This window comes from Canis aureus, chromosome 12 (genome assembly GCF_053574225.1).
Source record: "Canis aureus isolate CA01 chromosome 12, VMU_Caureus_v.1.0, whole genome shotgun sequence".
Lineage (NCBI taxonomy): Eukaryota > Metazoa > Chordata > Mammalia > Carnivora > Canidae > Canis > Canis aureus.
Window position 1 is genome coordinate 47,914,746 of NC_135622.1, and position 9,168 is coordinate 47,923,913.

Sequence of the window (9,168 nt, forward strand, 5' to 3'; positions counted from 1 at the left end):
ATAAGAATTTTTCATACATATTTGATAACAGTTTTCTATCATATGCAATTTAAATATTGTCTCCCACTTGGCATTTGCCTTTCACATTGTTGATGGTGTCTATTGATAAACATAAGTTCTTAACTTTGATTTTTTTCTTCATATATTTCCTCTTTACTATTGTCTTCTTCTAGAGATTATGTCAGGAATTTCTTATACTTAATTCTGTACATCTTTTTTTTATATCTTAGCATTATCAGGTTGCGTTATATATAACTTCATCAAATGTGTTTTTCATTTTACTAATTCTCTCTTCAGCTATACAAACTCATAGTTTTTTTTTTTTTTTTTTTTTTTTTTACTTCTTGATGAAGATTTGCCCTCTATATCTAAACTCAAAGGAAATAAAATTTCCTTGCTGTTCTCTAATGTGTAGTAAGTAGGTTTAGAATTTGTTTATTCTTGCCATATAGGTGTGCATTATGAACTCAAATTTATGTGAAACTTTCCTGATACTTCATCTTGGATACTTTCAAGACTTAAGGCTTATTTTATATCCCATAAATTTGTGTGGCTATAAATTTGAAAGCTCAAGATCTCCAGGGATTATTAAAAATCTTCAAGGTGGATACAAAATCAATGCCCAGAAGTCAGTGGCATTTCTATACACTAACAATGAGACTGAAGAAAGAGAAATTAAAGAGTCAATCTCATTTACAATTGCACCAAAAAGCATAAGATACCTAGGAATAAACCTAACCAAAGAGGTAAAGGATCTATACCCTAAAAACTACAAAACACTTCTGAAAGAGATTGAGGAAGACATAAAGAGATGGAAAAATATTCCATGCTCATGGATTGGAAGAATGAATATTGTGAAAATGTCAATGCTACCAAGGGCAGTTTACACATTTAATACAATCCCTATCAGAATACCATGGACTTTCTTCAGAGCGTTGGAACAAATTGTCTTAAGATTTGTGTGGAATCAGAAAAGACCCTGAATAGCCAGGGGGATATTAAAAAAGAAAACCATATCTGGGGGCATCACAATGCCAGATTTCAGGTTGTACTGCAAAGCTGTATTACAGGGAAGCTGTAGCCATCAGGGATACACAGATCAAAACCACAGTGAGATACCACCTCTCACCAGTGAGAATGGGGAAAATTAACAAGGCAGGAAACAACAAATGTTGGAGAGGATGTGGAAAAAGGGGAACCCCTTGCACTGTTGGTGGGAATGTGAACTGGTACAGCCTCTCTGGAAAACTGTGTGGAGGTTCGTCAAAGAGTTAAAAATAGATCTGCCCTATGACCCAGCAATTGCACTGCTGGGGATTTACTCCAAAGATACAGATGCAGTGAAACCCCGGGACACCTGCACCCCAATGTTTATAGCAGCAATGTCCACAATAGCCAAACTGTGGAAGGAGCCTCAGTGTCCAAGAAAGATGAATGGATAAAGAAGATGTGGTATATGTATAAAATGGAATATTACTCAGCCATTAGAAACGACAAATAACCCCACGCTTCCACGTGGATGGAACTAGAGGGTATTATGCTGAGTGAAGTAAGTCAATCCGAGAAAGAAAAACATTATATGGTCTCATTCGTTTGGGGAATATAAAAAATAGTGAATGAGAATAAAGGGGAAAGGAGAAAAAGTGAGTGGGAAATATCAGAAAGGGAGACAGAACATGAAACTCCTAACTCTGGGAAACGAACAAGGGGTGGTGGAAAGGGAGATGGGCGGGGGGTGGGGGGATAGGGATGACTGGGTGATGGGCACTGAGGGGGGCATTTGATGGAATGAGCACTGGGTGTTATGCTATATGTTGGCAAATTGAACTCCAATAAAAAAAAATCTTCAAGGTAAAATCTATTTTGGGATATGACTTATGAACGAAAGTCTGGCTTTTACTTTGATTTTGATTTTGGCCTCTGCAGGTAGCTTCAATTTTTCTAGATCAGCAATGTGTTCTTAATGATTGATTTTCTTTTAATCAGCACTTTTATTTTATCTGTTATTTAATTTGTAGTAAGAAAGGCCATTGAGGGTATCTGGTCTGCCATACAGCTAGAAAGAGAAGTCTAATTATCTTGATCACAAAAACTCATGCACATCAAAATAAGTGTATTTTATACCTTATTTTGAGAAAAAATGATTTTTTTTGTTGTTGCATCCATTGCTTTCATTAAATAAAGTTACTGAGGATTTGTCCTGTATTTAACTCAACTATCTTTCCAAGTATAGTATTTTTAATGGATTTATTTCAACTTATTTTTAACCAAAGTGTTATGTTATTCATAAGTATTAACTTTCGCTGATTTTCAATAGCATTTTCATAAAATTATGCCTATAACATTAAATAATTTAAACTTTTATGTTTTGTCAACTTAAAATTGGTTTTCATTTGTATACTTTTGAATTATTTTTTTAAGATTTATTTATTTATTCATAAGAGACACAGACTGAGAGAGGCAGAGACATAGGCAGAGGGAGAAGTGGGCTCCTCACTGGGAGCCCGATGTGGAACTTGATCCTCGATCCCAGGATCATGACCTGAGCCGGAGACAGGGGCCCAAACACTGAGCCACCCAGGCATCCCTTGAATTATTTTTATATAAGCTCTCATAATATTTGTATACTGTTTGCTTATCAGAATACTTGTTTGGTTTTGTAAAGTTTCATCTTGTATCTATTGAAGTAAAGGCTCTCACTCCTAACATCTTCCAATGAGTCCCATTTAGAAAGTTATTCCTAGAGTACACAAATATACACTAATGGTTCTTGAAATAAAGTAAGTGAGCAAAGGAAAAGAATTCTCAAAGCCAAATTTGGAACAATTTTAACAAGATAAATGAAGTAGCACTAGGTTATTACCCAAAATATAAAATATATACCCATGAATCCATATTGATATAAATATGGATAAATAATGCTTGAATAAACTTATAAATGGAGAAGAGACAAATTTCCCAAGCAGAAGAATTCCAAATAAATCAAAAAGATACTCTACTCTTAAAGAAAGGGAGCTCAACTCCTGACCTTTTAAATTTGGGCTTTGCATAGTGACTTCCTTCCAAAGAGTAGAGTATGAGAAGGGGAAAAAGTGTAACTTTGCAATATAGAAATCTGACAACCATTACTTCAAGAAATAGATGATCAAGGTCAACATTAACCATAATAAATCATATTAATACAATGTATCCTTGACATGATATTATGACAATGACATTTTACCTCTATTATATTCCTCCCTAAAATCCATAACCTCTGTCTCACCAGAAGAAAAATATATCACAAATAGCAGTAGTGGGGCATCCCCCAATATCTCTAACCATCACTCCTCAAACTCCAAGTCATTGAAAACAAGGAAACTTTGAGAAACTTTCATAATGAGCCTTAAGAGACATGAAAACTCAATGTAATGTGGATAGAATTCTAGAACAGAAAAATGAGATTAGGTAAAAATAAGAAAATCTGAATAAACTATGGACTCTAGTTAATAATAATATGTTATGATTGGTTCATTAATTGTAATGAATGTGACCTGCTTGTGGAAGATGTTAATTGTGGATGTGGGACATATGGGGACCATTTGTACTACCTTCTTGATTTTTCTATAATTCTAAAACCATTCTAAAAAAGTCTATTAATAAAATAAATAAAGCCAGGGAAATGTGTAAAGCTGAGGTGCTTTCAGGGAAGTTGCTTTCAATTCAATTCCGAATATTCCTTGATCCAGATATATTGCCATTCAATGTATTTTACATCTTGAATGCAGTGACACTCCTGATTATCAATGATTGCCTGTAAGTTACTTTGGAACCATTGCATCCAAATGAGTGAGCCTTGTCCAATTTGTAGTACAAGTGAACATCTTTTTTAAAAAAGGAGCTAGGTAATTGAAATAATAATTATCCATCATCATTTATTATAGCCTGTGATGGGAGCTAGTGCTCCAACCTAGTACACTTAGCAGAAACATGAACTTTTATAAATATTGAATGATAATTAATCAAATTGAAATACTTTGCTCCAAGACATAAACCTTAATTCTTTAGAAAATTAATTGAATTTAAAGTAATATTTTTGTAGGTTTGGGTAACTATTCATTAATACCGGGGGACATTTACAATTGCAAGACTTTAAGAACATTTAATAGAAATACAGACTCATAGAACTAGAAGGGAGATCATCTGCTTCTAGTCTCTCATTTACTCTACTAAGGAGAGAGATCAAATGACCTGGTCAAGACTGCTGCATTGTTTGTCACAGAGTGCTTAGAATTTATTTCATTTTTCCACTGAAGCTTAGAACTTGAACCAAGGGATTTGGATTTGGGTCCTGAATGTGTCCTTCAAAGGCTATATGAAAATAAGCTGGTTCTTTAACTTTTATTTTTCTAAATATTATTTTTCTTTATTATGAAATGAGGTTAAAGATGATGATATAGTAATCATTCTCTGAGTACTTCATAATGCTCTTTAAGGTTTCAATGGCAGCTTGTCCTGGAAGGAAATTTTAAAGCTCTAAAGTAAAATACAACTTGTTAATATTGTTCTTATTTTTAAAAATTTTAAAAATTTTAAAAATTTTATCTGTCTTTAGCCTCTGATTTTCCTTTTCTAGATGGATACATTAGTAACCAAGCCAAGAAGCCCAGTCTTACAGAACTGTTGAAATTTTACATATACTTAGGTATGGACAGATTGTACACTTTTCATCAATTTCTGTATATCTTTCTCTCTTTCTTTCTCCCTGTCTCTCTTTCTTTATTTGCCTGTAGCCTGTTGGGTGCTTTAAATTGGTTTGCTAAGCTTTATAGTACTAAGAGTAGGAGACAGTATTCCTCTGCAGCCTTAGATTGTCTTCATCCTTTTTCCTTCTTATATTCTCTTTTCCAGGGATTTCTACAAGGATGCTTCTGCCCAGTTTTCCTTCTACTTCTTTGAACACCCCTTGGCAATGTTTCCTTCCTCCTGTGCCTTAGACAGTAATGTAACTCTGAATTCTATAGTTAGCATCCTTGTCTTTTCATTACACATATTTTTCTTGGATAACTTCATTTAACTTCCCATGACCCCAAGTTTACAGTATGCATCAGTGAACTTCATATTTCCTCCTCTAGCTCAGACCATTCTCTTGAGTCTCAGACTTATAAAGCTAACTACCTACAGATACTTCTCCCAGAAAATTTAATAGTCACATTGAATTCAAAATATCCAAAGATAAAGCCATAGCCCCAACCCTCCTCTAATTTTTCCATAACCTTTTCTCAACTTTCAACTCATATCTATTGTACGCTTCAGAATTCCAGAAGTTATCTGAAGCATTTCTTCTCTTAACATTCTCATTTCTAATTGTGAAAAAAATATCCTGTTGAGTTTATTTCCCAATAATTAACTAAATATGTCCCCTTTTCAGCTTTTCCACTTTCTCTGTTTTGGCTAAGGTTTCCATGATCTCTCCTCTATACTCTCACAATAGTCTCTTAGCTAAGGTACTTGGGATTCAGGTAACTGAATCATCCTTTTTTAAAAATAATTTTTTAAAGATTTTATTTATTTATTCATTAGAGACAGAGAGAGAGAGAGAGAGAGAGAGAGAGAGGCAGAGGGAGAAGTAGGCTTCATGCTGGAAGCCTGACGTGGGACTTGATCCCGGGTCTCCAGGATCATGCCCTGGGCTGAAAGCGATGCTAAGCCACTGAGCCACCCAGCCTGCCCTAAATCCTCTATTTAATTCACATTTCCCCAGGTTTCTAAGTTACATGTATGCCATGTGATTTTACTGTTTAAAACTGTTTGTTGGTTCCCTGTTGATAACATACACATTGAAGACCAAATTTCTTAGAAAGTAATGAAGGATCTTCGTGAGCTGAGGATCTTTCCAACTTCATCTTAGTTCTCCACATAATATGCTTAAAGTCCCAAATGAAATGCCTTAAAATTTTTTATTTACTCATTTGAGAGATAGAGGTGCATATGAGTGGGGGGATGGGCAAAGGGAGAGGGAGAAGGAGAGAATCTCAAGCAAACTCCTCACTGAGTGCAGAGCCCAAGGGGCTCCATCCCACAATCCCAAGACCATGGACACAAGCCAAAACCAAGAGTCAGGTGCTCAATACACTAAGCCATCCAGGAGCCCCAACTGAATGCCTTTTAATGAGTGTTCACTTTATGTAGGATGTATTATATGTAGTTAGTCTATTGTGTTCAAGATCCAAGTCAAATGTTACTTCTTATAATTCTTCAGACAAGGTATAGCAATCCATGTCTCTAACAATTTTTCATGGAAATGAAATTGGTTAAGTATATACTTTTATGGTTAGGCTACAATGCACCATATTGTTCTATAAGATAGAATAGTAATCCAGTCCTGGGTATTCATTTGACAAAGTTAAATTAGAAGTATAAAGTGGTAGAAGATTCCCTTTGGTGTATATCACATGAATGATTCTAACGTAATTAATAAATATCTAAATTGGTGGAAACTGGATCATTTGAGTATGATCAACTGCCATTGGTTTTCAACACTGAAGTGAAAGGGATCAATCAGTATAGGAGTCCTTGGCCCAAACTCCCTTCCAATAAAAAAGGATTTTTTAATTTGATAATTAATTGAAATATTCTGCTCTGGAAACATTTACTGAAGTGTTGCTTATGCATTTTTCCTATGATGTCTTCTCAGGAAAACTTCTGGTCACTAGTGTTGCCACAAGAAAGTTGTTGTTAAGGTTGGGTCTGCTAATGAACTCTGTAAACGCATTCAGCATCTGGCAGACATTCCAAGGTGAAAGCCAAGCAGATGGCTAATTTAATATAATCTAAGTGACTTTGGATCAGATAAAGCAATTGAATTAACAGCACTTTAACTCCGCATACATCAGTTCCCAGCCATTCCTACCATTTCATTCCAATAGGCATTTCTTCAGGATGAAAATCAATGCTAATTGAAAGCTCATATGGTGATGTTTATGCCTGTAAAATGTGTGGTTAAATAGCATATTAAAAACATGTGGGCATGAATATTAGGATTGGGAAATGGGTTTAATATAGAATAAATCATAATGCCCTTAGAGTTGCTCTATGGATTTTAAATCACAAATTGTATCTTATCCATTGTGCCTACTGTATTAATCTCAATTTCTTCCAGACTCTTTCCATTAGATCCACTGGGATTTATGGTTGATTCATAGTGACTTTCAACTTTCTATCCTGTGGGATAGGGCTCTCTCTCTCTCTCTCTCTCTCTCTCTCTGTGTGTGTGTGTTGATAGATATTTTATTTTGTTATTCCATATTATATGTGTTTTTAATATATTCACTGCACTTGGCAAAGTATATTTTAATCTTATTTTATAAAGAGAGATTCATGTGCAGCACAAAGTTGTAAATAATTAGTCTCAGGTCACTTAGCCAGGAGGTAGCAGAGTAATCTCACAATTGGTGACTTTTAGCTATAGTGATGGACACAGTAATTAGAAAGACCAGGGTTCAAATTCTAGTTCTGTGACTAACCACCTGGGTAACAGACCAACACTCTGCTTACTGAGAGGACAGCATGGCATGATGCTTGTAACTCAGGGAACACAGTATATCAGGTATTTGATAAATATAAATCATTATTGTCAATACCTTCCCATGTTTTCACCTTTAGCACAATAGCCCTAGCCATCCTTTAATCAATGTATTTAATAAGCACTCATGTACTGTTTGCAGAGAGCTACTCTAAGTATTAATAATGGAAGAGTAATACAAGGGAGGGAAGATAATAAAGTAAAGTGAACAAAGATGTAGACTTTGAAGTCAAAGTGCATGGGTACGAATTCTGGCATTACCACTAACTGGTCCTTTCCCTTCAAGCAAAGCACTAACACTCCCTCTACTTTAGTCCTTCCATGTTAAGTTGGAATTAATACCAGTACTTACTTCATGGGTGGTTCCTTTAACATGTTTATAGTTGTCTAGGCTTTGAACATTGTTTGGAATACAGTAAACATTACAGAAGTGATAGGAAAATACTAAAATATAAGCTGCATGAGAAAGGAGATTAGTTTACTCTTTTGTTTACTACTTCAGAAAGTTACAAATATTTATTTAATAAATGGAAAGCAAATTCCTTTTGTTCAAGAGACATAGTAAAGACTTTTAGAATCACACAGATCACAATCAAAGTATCTTTTTGTGTATGCTAAATAAGATATGCTTACACATGACTCCTGCCCTCTTAGAGGGATTTGTGAGAAGCAAGAAAAACATTAATAAAATATGTGTGATGACTTCACAATTAATTATTGTACCGAAGGCATAGACTTTTGTCTTTGGATAATTCAATGAGAAAAGAGAGAGTTCTCTTAGAACTCTCTAAGTTAGAGTCTGATGAAACCTCATTGATGCCATGATCTCTCTGATTAGGGATGATGCCATTTTACACTCACAGCTCAAGAGTACAGTCGATTTAAAACCATGCCTTTCTCTCCATTGCCCAGCACTCTCCAGTTCAGCACATCTTCTCTCATCACTGGTGTCTCACATCAAAATGAGCTAAAGGACATTTTATTAAGGAAATATAGGGGAGCAACCTACAAATATGATCCAAACTTTCAATTCACAGGTAATTTTATTACTTTCTTGTAGGACATTGACATCTTGTGATATGTAATACTCTAATAAACATTACTTTTCACACGGAAAGTTTCCAAGATAAGGAGCTATTAACCATTGAACTGCTCTTGATGATACTTTGGCTCTGTATGTACACACACACACACACACACACACACACACACAGTATCCTTTAAGTGTCTTTCAGGCAGGAGAGATGATTGCAATAGAACTTGGCTGTCCCATATACCCCACAAGCATATAAGCTATGAGAAAGATCATTTTTCAGTTTTCACCTGGAAGTGCCAGATTAGTAGCTTCTAGTTTTAAATGGCAGACTCTTATGCTCTCTTCTCTGTGTGTCTCTCTGGGACTCTCCAAGAAGATACATGAGCAGTCCCTTTATTCCTAGGTGTGGTGCGTACTTTTACTGCTGTCTTCTCCCCTATAACTCTCCCTCACTGTAGACATCTGTCTGCAAGTCACCCACATGATTATCCCACTCCTAACTTCTAAGGCCCTTGGCTTATCTGCTTTATTTTCCAACATTCTGTCTAATGGAGAAAATGCCCTTTGC